Source organism: Crocuta crocuta, unplaced genomic scaffold (assembly GCF_008692635.1).
Source record: "Crocuta crocuta isolate KB4526 unplaced genomic scaffold, BGI_CrCroc_1.0 scaffold10, whole genome shotgun sequence".
NCBI lineage: Eukaryota > Metazoa > Chordata > Mammalia > Carnivora > Hyaenidae > Crocuta > Crocuta crocuta.
In genome coordinates, this window is record NW_027527551.1 from 6,761,449 (window position 1) to 6,776,596 (window position 15,148).

General features: G+C 35.1%; 1 protein-coding gene across 1 annotated transcript in view; it reads right to left on the bottom strand.

The window, feature by feature from the left end:
• Positions 1 to 15,148, bottom strand: part of DHRS7 (dehydrogenase/reductase 7) — a 231,686-nt gene that overhangs the window by 213,151 nt on the left and 3,387 nt on the right. The window lies entirely within an intron of this gene.

Here is a 15,148-nt window from a genome sequence, read left to right on the forward strand (position 1 = left end):
ATAGGAAAGGACACAATACTATTTTTTCATGAAAAAATTAGAGTTGATAGTTCATTTTATTTATTTGTTTGTTTATTTCTTTATTTTGAGATAGAGAGAGCAAGCAAGGGAGGAGAGGGGCAGAAAGAGAGGAAGAGGGAGAATCCCAAGCAGGCTCCATACACAGCATGGAGCCCGACATGGGGCTCTATCTCATCACCGTGAGATCATGACCTCAGCCAAAATCAAGAGTAGTAGGATGCTCAACCAACTAAGCCACCCAGGTACCCCAAGAGTTGATAGTACATTTTAGAAAACAATAATCAGGCATTTCTCAAATTACCAGATTAACATCTACTAAATTTAATACCACTTTCTTCAGTAGATACTATGTTAATCTGAAAATACACATATAAATTTTATCTCCAATTCCTTGGTAATTGCTGACCCACTGTCTTCTAAAATAACCTGTCCTACCTTGAGGAGGGCACTTGTTGAGATGAGCACTGAGTGTTGTATGGAAACCAATTTGACAATAAATCATATTAAAAATAAATAAATAAAATAAAATAACCTGCCCTGTAGCAGCTCTCATAGTTGACTCATAATAGAAAAAATAAAAATAATGACACATTTGAATCATTTGCTTATAAAAGTAAATCTAGACACATTTTGTATTATTTTTCTTATATGTTTACAATGTAGAATTTGGAGATACTATAATTTGAAAGGATTCTTATTAGTGGTTTATAAATCCATGCTTATTAACATTACGATAAAAATACATGCATTTGCATCCAATTTCATTTCTTAAATTACAAAGATGTGGTAAGCATTGACCATCAAATGTCATCTCTCATATATTGATAGTCCAGAGAAAAGTTAACTATATTTGAAATCCTGGAAAAAAATTGCTAAGCCTTCAGCATTCCCTTGTCAAAGTAATCATCATAACTAACAAGAAGCAATATATGACAAAAACCAGGAATACAAATAATTTTACACTAGGTCAGTACCTACCATTGATTTGGTCTCATGCTTAGTCTCTGATGATCTTAATTCTGAAATGCCATTTCCTTTAAGAACTAATGGAAAATACATATAAAGTCTCATGAAATTCAAATAGTTATTCTAGGTTGGTCTTGGTTTTACAAACAAGAAGAAACAGATCATGAGGCCTGTTAAATTGTGTAAACAAAAGAATTATTCATTTTATACAGCAGTTTTTGCATTCTTCCTTGTTATCTAAACCAGATATCCATATGCAGCTGTGTATATGGATACGTGAAAATTCTTATAAGTAAAATGGCAGTGGTATTCATCAAAGAGAGCTAGCCCATCAGTGTATTTTATATAATCCTTGTTCTGTTTTAGGCCACCTGTACCTTCCAGAAAGGAGTAATTTTTCTCCTAATATAAAATGACTCACTGTATTGTTACAGTTTTTCTTTTTATATGGGGTAGAAGAGGCTGTTTCATTATTCAATAAAAAATTTAGGGGCACCTGGAGCCTGGGGTGCTCAGTTGGTTAAGCATCTGACTTCCGCTCAGGTCATGATCTTGCAGTTAGAGACTTTAAGACCTATGTCAGGCTCTGAGCTGTCAGCACAGATTTTGTGTCTGGAGCCTGCTTCAGATTTTGTGTCTCTCTCTCTGTTCCTCCCCTGCTTATACTCTGTATCTCTCTCAAAAAAAATAAATAAATAAAAGATTTTTTAAAATTTAATGACAATTTCTGAAGCATATTTACTTAGGTTTTACTGACTAGAAATTCCAGTAGTTTTCAAAAAGAATTTTAATTATTTACTAAAAAAATTTATATAGTGTTATTATGTGAAAAATCCTGTACTAGGTGTTTTGGAGACAGCAGTGAATATGACAGACGTGAGCTTTCACCTTCTAGAACCTATAGTATAGTGGCCGATACAGCATTAAAGTACATACATAATCAATTAAGGTTGTAATGTTATATGAAGGAAGTATGCAGAATGTTATGAGAGGTATTCTAATAGTCTATGAGAGAGGAAGGGAAGGCTTCTTTGAGAAAGTGACATGAATCAGTGAGTATACTGGTATAATAAAGCCTATGGTTCTAATCAGACCTGAGGCCAAATCTGTGGTTTCTTTTGTGTTTAAACTGTATGAGTTGGGGATCTGTTCCTTACATATGAGGAGTCTAACTAATATCCCATTTAATGTCAAATAAGATGTAAAATAAATTTTGTTCAAGATATTTAAAGATAATTATTATTAAAGTTGCCATTTGAATTTCAGATTGTAAATCATTTTTCTGAGGTAATTTTTTCAAGTTTATTCTCTAAAGAAAATGTAATAGGGGCACCTGGGTGGCACAGTCTGTTAAGTGTCCAACTTCATCTCAGGTTATCATCAGGTCATGACACAGGGCTCAATCCTACAAACCATGAGATCATGACCTGAGTTGAAATCAAGAGTCAGAAGCTTAACTGACTGAGCCACCCAGGTGGCTTGAGAACATTTTAAATATTTATGCATGTTTTGTATACTGCCTACTGTCTATCATTCCCACTTGGTAGGCCTTAACAGCTATTTCTTAATTATTAATAGGTTAGGCACATCTTTATTTTTGAGATCTTTTATTTTTCTACCCATTAAATACAGAAGGTAAGAAAGTGAAAGACTAATTTAATATATGTAGAATATTACTCATTATAAAAAAACTTCAATGCATAATTCAAATATTTTTATATTATCAGAAGGCATCAATTAATTATAAAGTTGGATAAAAGAATAAAAATGAGATTAAGGAGTTAATATTGTAACATATGTTAAATGTTAATGTTATCCCTTCATGATGTGTTGTAAGACAAAATTATTTCTTCCTTGGCTAGAAAAAACAGGTGTAACTTTTGTAAATAGTTATTTTTCAGATCAATTTGAATCATGGTATATAATAGTATATATTAATATAAAATGCGTTTCTACTGAATAGTTGCTTTTCCATTGGAAAGACTTTAAAAGTTACTTTAAAATATATTTTATCTCTATAATTTGATGTATTTAGCATTTCTTAATAAATTTTTTAAAATCTGAACATTAAACCATTTTATGCTTTGCATGAAAATCTCTATCATCTGTCTCTAAAACAAATAAGACCACCATTCATCAAGCACTTACCATGAGATAAGTGCCAGGTCAAACACTTTAATAATCTAATGATCCTCTTTGATAGGTAGGATAATCAACCCCATTTTAAAAATGAGGAAACTGAAGCTAAGAGGAGAAATAATTGGCCAACAGTCACACTTCAGCATCAATCTTTCAGTGTTTAAATCCAGACAGTAACACCAGGACCCATACTCTTCACTACTATTCAATACTCTATCCATCACCCTTCTGTTATACTCTCTTGTGATTCATCAATCTGGAAGTACAAATATTTTAGGAAAAAAATACTTCCTAAAACAGACCAAAAAAATGTAAAAGGTGAGCTGATACTAGGAAGAATTACTTTCCAAAAATTAGGGTAGTTCAAAGTTCTAAAAAGAATATCATATTCATATCAAATAAAAAAAGGTACACTATTAAAGAAATACTACTTTAAGTGACAAATTCTCAGCAAGATGTTAGTATCAGAATACAAAGTGATGCATTTAGAAGCAGAACTGCTGAGCTGCAAACAACCTGGGTGTGAGTCAGAGAATATTAGGACAGGCCTGTCCACCAGGGATATAGATTTGATTGCATGTGACTTGTGTCAGCTTTGGAGAAATCAAGAGCAAACTATAAAAGCAAGCAATGGGAATGTTTCTAAATGAGCCATTCAGCCTCCAAGGCAAGTTATGTGGAGCAATTGAAATTCAAAAGGAAACCATCAACATGCCAGCCAGGTTTATACATTGCTTGCTCATTCATTTCTTCAGAAGATCAGAAAAACTTTATTTAAAAAATTGTAATTTTGGGGGTACCTGGGTGTCCCAGTAGGTTAAATGTACAACTTCAGCTCAGGTCTTGATCTCATGGTTCCTGAATTCCAGCCCTGCACTGGGCTCTCTACTCTGAGCGCAGAGCCCTCTTTGTATCCTCAGTCTCCTCTTTCTGCCCCTTCCCCACTCATGCACATGCTCTCTCTCTCTCTCAAAAATAAACATATGGGGTACCTGGATGACTCAGCCCATTAAGCGTCAGGCTTTGGCTCATGTCATGATCTCATGCTTCAAAAGTTGGAGCCCTGCATTGGGCTCTGGGCTGACAGCTCAGAGCCTGGAGTCTGCTTCAGATTCCATGTCTCCCTCTCTCTTTGCTCCTCCCCGCTCATGCTCTGTCTCTCTCTCTTTCAAAATTAATAAACATTTTAAAAATATTAAAATAAACATTTTTAAAAATTGTAATTTTTCTTCACTTCAAAATTACTAACACTCCCTGGTCTGCTAGCAGTTATTAAAGCTCTAGTTAGTCACCTGTTTAGGCCCCTGAAATTCTAATACCTTCTCAGTCACAATATATAAAAAATTAATATTTATATTTCCCATTACTCAAAAAGGATTACAACCCTGCTGCCAGCAAAGTAGTAGAAAGCTTAAAGCTTTGTGTGTTTTGTTTAAATTTTTCTTCTATTGATTTTTTAAATAGACTTTACTTTTTAGAGCAGTTTTAGGTTCACAGCAAAATTAAGCAAAGGTAGGGATTTCCCATAAGTTCCCTACCCCCACATATGTACAACCTCTCTCATTATCAATATCTACCACTAGAGTGGTACATTTGTACAATCAATGAACTTACACTGCCACATCATTATCACTCAAAGTCCATACATTATATTAGAGTTCATTCTTTGTGTTGTACATTCTATAGGTTTGGACACACTTATAATAACATGTATCCATTATAGCATAATACAAAGTATTTTCACTGTCCTAAAAATCCTCTACTCTATTCATTCCTCCTCCCTCTTAACCCCTCACAACCAGTAACCTTTTTACTAACTCCATCATTTTTCCTTTCCCAAAACGTCACATAGTTGGAATCATATAGTATATAGTCTATGCATATTGGCTTATTTCACTTAGTAATATGCATTTACGTTTCTTCCACGTCTTTTCATAGTTTGATAACATATTTAACATTGAATATATTCCATTGTCTGTGTACACAGTTTACTTACCCAATCACCTACTGAAGAACATCTTGGTTACTTTCACATTTTGGCAATTATGAATAAAGCTGCTATAGACATCTGTATGCAGGTTTTTGTGTGGATATAAGTTTTCGTCTCCTTTGGGTAAATATAAGAAGCACTATAGCTAGATAATATGGTTAAGAGCATGCCTGGTTTCTTAAGAAACTGCCAAACTTTTCTAAAATAGATCTACCATATGCATTCCCATCAGCAGTGAGAGTTCTTGTTGCTCCAGACCCTTATTAGCATTTGGTGTTGCCAATCTTCTGGATTTTGGTTATTCTGATAGCTTTGTAGTGGTGTTTTAATTTACATTTCTCTGATGACATATGTTGTGGAGCACCTTTTCATGTGCTTTCCATATATCTTCTTAGATGAGGCATCTGTTCATCTGTGGCCATTTTTAAGTAGTTTGTTTTCTTATTGTTGAGTTTTAAGAGTTTTTGTATGTTATGGATAACTATCTCTTATCAGATGTGTATCTTCCAAATATTTGCTTCCAATCTGCAGCTTCTCTTTTTATTCTCTTGACAGTGTCATTGCCAGAGCAGAAAATTGTAATTTTAATTAAGTTCAGCATATCAATTATTTCTTTCATAGGTTGTACCTTTAGTATTGTATAGAAAAAGTCATCACCAAACCCTAGATCATCTAGAGTTTGGTCTATGTAATATTCTAGGAATTTCATAGCTTTGTATTTTATATTTACATTTATGTGACCTATTTTAAGTTTATTTTTGTGAAAAGTGTAAGGTCTGTATCTAGATTCATTATTTTGTATATGGATGTTCAGTTGTTCCAGCACCATCTTTACTCCATTATATTGTCTTTGTTCCTTTGTCAAAGATCAACTGAATGAATTTGTGTAGGTCTCCTTCTGAGCTCTCTATTCCATTTCATTGATCTATTTGTTCTTTCATCAATATCATACTGTCCTGATTACTGAAGCTTTATAGTAAGTCCTGAAGACTTCAGTCATCCAACTTTGTTCTAATGTCTCTAAAAGAGACATTTAAGAACTATTTTGAGCTAAATGATAATGAAAACGTACCATGTAAGATTTTCTGGAATATAGCTAGAAGGAGTGCTTAGAAAAAAAATGTATACCTTTAAATGCTTATTATATTAGAAGGAAGAAATAAAATAAATTATCTATCTAGAAAAATAAGAGCAAAGTAAACCCAAATTAAGTAGAAGTAATAAAATAAAAAAGAGCAGAAATCAAACAAAATTGAAAACAATACATAAATTAACAAAGTCAAAAGCTGATTCTTTGAAGGGCACCTAGATGGTTCAATTAGTAGAGCATTCATCTGTTGATCTCAGGGTTGTAAGTTCAAGCCCCATGTTGGGTGTAAAGATTACTTAAAAACACAATCTTTAAAAAAAAAAAAGTTGGTTCTTTAAAACATCAACATTGATAAGCCCAAAGTTTAATTGATAAAAGAGAGAATAGAAATTGACCATATAAGGAATGAAACATAGACTATCACTACAGACACAGAAAGGATAATAAGAGAATGTCATAAATAACTTTATATGGGGCATCTGGCTGGCTCAGCTGGTGAAGCATGTGACTCTAGATCTCCAGGTTGTGAGTAAAGCCCCATGTTGGGTATACAGGTAGAGATTACTTAAAAATAATTTTTTTGTTTTGAGAGAGAGCACACACATGTGAGCAGGGGAGCGGGAGAGGGAAAGGGAGAAGAGAGAATCTTAAGCAGCCTCCACACCCAGCATGAAGCCCAATATGGGGCTTGATCTCAAGACTGTAAGATCAATTCTGATCTGAAATCAAGAGTTGAATGCTTAACTGACTGAGTCACCCAGATGCTCCCCCCAAAATAAAATCTTTAAAAAAAAAAAGAACTTTATACTAACAAATTGAACAACTTAAATGAAACTGATAAACTCTGAAAAATACAACTTATAATTTCTTCCAGTTTCCACTCTGGGATATAGGGATCTGGAAAGGAGCCTCACTCCTAACCTTACAACAACCAAAAGAGCTAGACAAACACTAAATTCACAAGTTTTCTTGAACTCATCAAATTTCTGAGGGCAACCAACTGATCAAAATCTAAAGAGAGACAGAGGCTTGCATGGAAACACCAGATATGAACACTAGCTTAATTGGGCGATGCAAGTAAACAGTTATACAAAGAATTCAGGCACATGATGACCTACATTCCTGTAGGTCATCAGCTGGGTATACACAGACAAGAGAGAGTTAAGCCACCAAGGGAGTTTGTACCATCTTGCAGGCGTTTACTCCACAATCCCACTAGGTCCTCATAGCAATGTCTGAGGGAGTCCTAAGAAATCTCCCTTGTAACACAGAACTGAGGAAGAACAGCAGCTACTGCAAGGGCACAAAACTGCTAGTAACCCATACCTCTATCTCCCCAGTGCACCTTAATCTATGGGTGGATGGGAAACAAATACTATCACTCGTAAAGCACTGGTAAAATCCGCTGCAGGTGGGGGAAGGGAAAAGGGAACAACCTCTACAATTAGGGAAGGGCCAGAAATATGTGCTGGGCTCTAAACTATGCCAGAGGCAGGAAAAAGAAGACTACACCTCTGAGATTCAGGGACATAGGGCCTGCTTAAGATGGTGCTTAATCAGAATAGAGAATGCTCTCCCTTCCTTCACTCCCTACAACCAGGGTAATGGGTAATAAGCATGGGGGGTAATAAACAGACTCTTTTGGAGACTTCACACAAAGATAAGACCTAAAGTTGAGGGTGGAGATATTGAGGGAAAACACTCGCTATAAAATAAACTAATATCCTAAACATAAGGTGTCACCAGAGGAATTGAAGCCTGGGGGGAACTGAAGGTAACCATATCAACAACAAATCTCAAGCCAAGCCAAACTCCTAATTAGATGAACTAAAACCACCACACTAAAGATGTAGCAAAAAGAAAAGTATTCCACTTTGAGCCATAGTGCAGGACCTGCACTATGAAAATGACAAAAAATACTGACAAAAGAAATCAATGAAATATAAATAGAGATTTTGCTGTCTGCCTCACATCCAACTGGCCAAAGTGTTATACCTGGCTGGGTTTAATTTGTTATTTATGTCAGCTTTGCATATTTGTAAGGTTCAAGGGTTTATTGCCCTGGCCTGACCTTGCCAAGTCAGAGTTAACATGTGGTTCTCTAGTAGCTGTTTCTTTCTAATAAACTTTACTTGAAAGAAAAAAAAAAAAAAAGAAATATAAATAGAGAGATATACCATGCACATGGATTAGAGGACTCAAGATTGTTAAAATGTTGAATCTGATGCAATCCCAGTTAAAATCCCACAGACATTTAAAAAAATTACCAAGCTGATTCTAAAATATGTATATGGAAGGCGGGGCGCCTGGGTGGCTTAGTCGGTTAAGCGTCCGACTTTTTCGCTTAGGTCATGATCTCGCGGTTCGTGGGTTTGAGCCCCGCGTCGGGCTGTGTGCTGACTGCCAGCTCAGAGCCTGGAGCCTATTTCAGAGTCTGTGTCTCCCTCTCTCTCTGACCCTCCCCTGCTCATGCTGTCTCTCTCTCTCTCCTAGAAATAAATAAAAAAATATTTAAAAATAAAATAAAATATGTATATGGAAGGCAAAAGAACTAGAAGAGCTAAAATAATTTTAAAAAGAACAAAGTTGGAGGACTTGCGCCATACAATTTCAAGATTCATTATAAATCCACAGTAATCAAAATAATGTGTTATTGGTGAAAGGATAGATGCCTACATCAATGGAAAAGAATGGAGCCCCAAAATAGTCCTATATAAATACTTCAGTTGATTACTGCCAAAGATACAGAAACAATTCAATGGAGAAAGGACAATCTTTTCAACAAATGGTGCCCCCTGAAAAGTCTATCTTGATACATACCTCCACCTCATATAAATATTAACTTTAAGTGTATCACAGAAAATGAAATACAAAATGAAAATACAAAACCAAAAAAAATTTTTAAGTTAATTATTAATTAAGGTAATCTCTTCAGCCAAAGTGGGGCTCAAACCCATGGCTCTGAGATCAAGAGTTGCATTCCCCTATGACTAAGCCAGCCAGGCATCTCAAAACTCCAGAATTTTTTGAAAGAAAACATACAAGGAAAATTTATGACCTTGGTCAAGCACAATTCAGTGATAGATTGGACTTCATCCAAACTTAAAACATTTTTTCTCTGTGAAAGACACTGTTAAGAGAATAAAAAGATATGCCACAGATGGGGAGGAAGTATTTGCAAATCACATATCTAATAAAAGCCTTATATACAAAATACATAAAGAACTTGCAAAACTCAACAATAAGAAAATAACCAACCCAATTTCTTTTAATGAATACTCAGATGGCAAATAAGCATACAAAATGACGCTCAACATCAACTAGGGAAATGCAAATTAAAACTACAATGATATACCACTCTATGAGATGGCTAAAATCTTAAAAACTATAATACTGGGGCGCCTGGGTGGCTCAGTCTGTTAAGCGTCTGACTTTGGCTCAGGTCATGATCTCACAGTTTGTGGGTTTGGTCCCACATTGGGCTCTGTGCTGACAGCTCAGAGCCTGGAGCCTGCTTTCGAATCTGTGTCTCTCTCTCTCTGCCCCTCCCCTACTTGTGTGCGTGAGCTCACTCTCTCATTCTCTCTCTCTTTCTCTCTCTCTCTGTCTCTCAAAAATAAACAAATAAAACCAAAAAAAAGTCTCCCTGATTTTACCAGATATTGACAAAAATGTGAAGCAACTGGAATCTTCAAATCATTGTTGCTGGGGGTTGCAAAATGGTACAATCACTTTGGAAAACAGTTTGGCAGTTTCTTACAAAGTTTAAACATATACTACTGTGCAACCCAAGAATCCCACTCTTAGGTATTTACTCAAATGAAATGAAAATTTATGCCCACATAAAATCTCATACATGAATGTTTTTGCAGCTTTATTCCTAATCACCAAAATCCAATTAAATGCCTATCAACAGGCAAATGAATAAACAACTATATCATATTTCACTGAGTGGAATACTCACAATAAAAATGAACAAACTATTGATTCATGCAATGATACAGATGACCCCAAAGGCTACATATGTTTCCATTTCTATAATTTTAGAAAGGACAAAACTAGAGGGACAGAAAACAGATCCATGGTTTCCAGGCTTTGGAACAAGCAGAGGGAGGGGCTGACTACAAAGGGTCACTAGGGAATTTGGGATGCGATGGAACTGTTCTATATGGTACTGTGGTGGTAGATACATAACTCTATTTGTCAAAACCCATAGAAATGCACATCACAAGGGAGTTTTACTATATAAAAAGTTTTAAAGACCAACCAGGAATTCAGATGAACTCAAAATGGAATGCACAAATTAATAGCTGTATTATGAGTGACATAATCAAAATTTAGGAGGTAGGGAAGATAGGAGCTATCCTAAGTAACTTTGGAAAACAGTGTTTTGACTAGATATTCTAACACTACAGACTAAAAGAAAGTACACAAACAATATATATACCCTTTGTCATTGGCTAGAAAATGTACCCCCCACCCCAAGATATCTATATCCACTTCCTGGAACTTGTTCATGTTACCTTATATGACAAGAAAAGGGGGGTTGGGTGGAAGATCTTTCCAGATGTGATTAAGAATCTTAAAATGGAGAGGTTATCTGAATTATACAACCAGATAGATCCTAAATACAACCACTTTCTTATAAAAGAAAGGCAAAGGGAGACCACACATAGAGAAATGGTCATTTGAAGGCAGAGCCAAGAAAGATTTGAAGATGCTGGCAGTGATGGTTAATTTTGTGTTAACTTGGCTAAGCTATGGTGTACCATTGTTTGGTCAAATACCATTCTAGAGTTTGCTGTGAAAGTATTTTTAAATGTGATTATCATATAAATCAGTAGATTTTGAGTAAAGCAGATTATTATCCATAATGTGAATCGACTTTATCTAATCCATTTGAAGGCCTTGGGAACAAAGATTGAGGTTTTCCAGAGAAGGAATCTGGCTTCAAAATTTAACAAAGAAACTGCCTCAGTTTGCAGCCTGCCTGGTCTGCCCTGTGGATTTCAGGTTCAAGACTGTAGCATCATCTCTTACCTGAATTTCTGGACTGCCACCTTGCCCTGCAGATTTAGGATTTGCAACTTCCACAATCACGAGAACCAATTCCTTAAAATAAATACAGATGAAGAATGGATATATAGATAGAAGACAGATGAATTCTATTGGTTCTTTTTCTCTGAACCCTAACATAATGGCCTTGCAAACTGGGAGTGATATGGACACAAGCCAAAGAATGCCAGCAGCCACCAGACACTGGAAAGGGCTTCCGTAGTAGAAAGCAGGGTCTTGCTAACCCCTTGATTGTGGCCCAGTAAAACTGATTTTGGATTTTTGGCCTCCAGACCTGTGAAAGAATAAATTCCTATTGTTTCAATCTACCATGTTTGTGGCAATTTGCTACAGCAGCCACAGAAAGCCACAGAAGATATAGTGTACTTAGACTTCCTTTAAGGATAAATCAGTCTTGACTGATTTTGGAACATTCATCTTGTGTATTTAGAATAACTTTCCTAGTCATAGAGAAAAAAAATTAGACGAATCATATTAAAATAGATTTTTTTTCTTAATCAAAGATATGAAGTGTTAGTTTTTCTACTAAATTTAACAGAGGGCTCTGAGACTAGACCCCACATTCTGAAACTTTATTGAATAGAAGTGGGGATGAATTCCTATTTTGAAAATGACAGTCAATTTCATCTATCATTCGGGGAATAATGCTCTTCAAAAAACATGATCTTTAAAAGGCTATTTGATTATACAGTTGTTTCTGTGATCTACATTAGAAACACTGCACGTATCTCTAGAAGTTGAGAATCTGTGATATTCAAACATAACCAAATAACTGGTTCCTTAATCCTTTTACCTTATACCCAGAAGGTATTCAATCAATTATGTTTCTTTTAGACAACATATACTTGTCTAATTTTAGGTGTTGGCAGCATCAAACCACAAGACATTTAGTTGCTATCACCTGGAACTTAATCACCATATACGTGGACCACTGCAACTGCCTCCTACTTGATTTAACTGTAATTTCTCCTAATTCTGACTGTATTGTCAGTTTAACCTTTCTTAGTCATTTCTTTTATCTTACAACACTGACATCTGAGATATGAGTTCCTTATCTTTTATCTTGCAACTCTGGCATTTAAGATGTAAATTCCTTATTTGCTTCAGAAACCAAGTCAAAACTCTTGAACATCCTCTATAAATTAGTCTTACTATATCTATTAGTCTCAATTTCCTACTACTACTCTCCACTACATTTAGGCCTACTTTGAATTTCCTCCACGCATCCTAAATTTGTGACTGTATTTTTCTTTTACTCATATTGTCCCTCTTACCTAGAAAGCCCTCCCCACCTCCTTTACCATGTAGTTCAATTTTATTAATTCAACAAAAAATTAATGAAAGCTTACTAAACACTAGTCGCTAGAGTTAGGCAACAAAAAGTGCAAAGATAAAAAAGGCAACAACATTAACACTCAATTTTACAATTTACATAGCTTTTAATATGCTAATTCAAATCCTAGCTCTTCAGTGAATCCTCAGGCTTTCTAGTCCATAATAACCTTCCTTTTTATAATTCTAAAACATTCAATCTCTTCTCTACACAGATCAAGTTATAAACTATAGAATTTTATTATAAACTATTTTATTATAATATGTTTAAGTTGTCTCATAAGTTAGAGGTCTCAACTAAAAGTTCCTTGAGTGTTAAGACTATGTCTTTTACCTTTTTTTATGCCCTCAAAACACCATGTACATTGTAGATACTTTAAAAAATTTATTTTATTTTACCTCTTTTATTGATACATGATAAATCTAACTACACTGGCATGCTAGGCATTCCCTATTTAAAGTAAAAAAAAAAAAACATGGAATCACTGGATCTCTCAAGGCTAAAATCAGTTTTGAACCTCTTAAACAATAAACCCATTACAACATTTCTTCCTTTCTCATAGGTAGCCAATGTCTTTATTATATCAAAGCTAATTAATTCAATCACAGGGTCAATAAAATACTTGATATAAAAAGAAAAACTCCATGTTTTAAACGGCAATTTTCAGCTTTCAACCAGTTGTTGAAGGTTTAAAAATTTTTTTAATCTTTATTTATTTTTGAAAGAGAGAGAGAGACAGAGTGTCAGTGGGGGAGGAACAGAGAGAGAAGGAAACACAGAATCCAAAGCAGGCTCCAGGCTTCAAGCTGTCAGCACAGAGCCTGACACAGGGCGCAAACTCACAAACTGTGGGATCATGACCTGAGCCAAAGTCAGACACTTAACCAACTGAGCCATCCAGGCACCCCTGAAGATTTTATTTTTAAAACACAGTCTGGGGGCACCTGGGTGGTTCAAGTGGTTAAGAAATTGACTCTCAGGGCACTGGGTGGCTCAGTTGGTTAAGCAACAAACTCTTGATTATGGCCCAGGTCACAATCTCATGGTTCATGAGTTCAAGCCCTAAGTCAGGCTCCACACTGACTGAGCAGAGCCTGCTTTGGATTCTCTCTTCCTCTCTCTCTCTGCCCCTCCCATGCTCTCTCTCTCTCAAAGTAAATAAATAAACTTTAAAAAAAAGAAAGAAAGAAACTCTCAATTTCAGCTCAGGTCATGATCTCAAGTTTCAAGAGTTTGAACCCCAAACCCTACTCAGTGCAGATAGTGCAGAGCCTGCTTGAGATTCTGTCTCTCCCTCTCTCTCTCTGCCCCTCCTTTGCTCATACACATGTGTATTCTCTTTCTCTCTCTCAAAATACATTAATTTAAAATAACACACAGTCCAAAGTTTTCTTAAATTCTTCCTCTCATTAGCTAAATCATTTCTCTGACTTCTAAGAAGTCTTTGGGATAGCTTAATTTCATATAATTGTCGTATGTTGTGGACACCCTGAAGAAGCAAAAAAGACTCACTACAAATTTGGTTTGTATATTGAGACTGATGACATTACACATACCCCAGTAGGGTATGGAAAGTTTTATTACTCACATAATGATGTTTTCTGGAGAAAGCAGGCCAGGCCTATCTAGTTCTCTGGAAATGGCTTGAGAGATCTAACTGTGGGTTTTTAAGGACACTGACTGTGGGTTTTTAAGGTGGTTGGGGATGGGGCCAAAACAAGAGTTCCTATATATGGTTTGAACTTCCTACTAGTGCCAAAGGTGGGAACACCTGGGCTTTCTTATCAGATTGATCAGATATGGGGCAGAAGGGAAAGAAAATGCAGTGAAGCTTAAAGCCTGTGAACATTCACACACCAAAATATAGAGTCAGACTTTTTATTACTCAATAACTCTATATAACTAATTTACAAAATACAAAGACATTGAGCATTATGTTTATATAATTTCATCAAATTTTAAATATCTTTATTTATCTACATAATTGACAAGCCAATACTGCATATAAAACATAAAGATGAATTTTTTTGTTAGAGACAGAAAACAAGATTTTAAATGTTCTTCAAAAAAAGTTTAAGCAAAAAATATAACAGTATCGTCATTAATATAACAATCTAACTTTCAGAAATTACTCTAGTCCTTCACATTAATTTTTTTCCATTAAAGGAATTAGAATAACTGATAAAATTAGAATTTTATTATTTGTTGTATTTGAAAAAAATAACAGATTTAATTCACTATCAATAAAATTATTTCTGTGAGATTATTATTGAAGTACCACACTTTTTTTTTGAAGTACCACTCTTTATACTGCAATGGTGAAGTATAAGTGAAACTAATTTTATAAGCATTTTTTAGTAGCTAAAGTACAAAGTATACCTCAGCACTAATTCTGCATAGTTACTGCTAAACGGTCTTCTGATGGCCTGAAGTTTTCATTTTTACCAAAGCACTGAAATTACTACCAGAATAAAACTTAGGTTCTGGGGAGAAGCAGGCTTAATATTTATAGTAAAGATTAATGGAAAAAGTA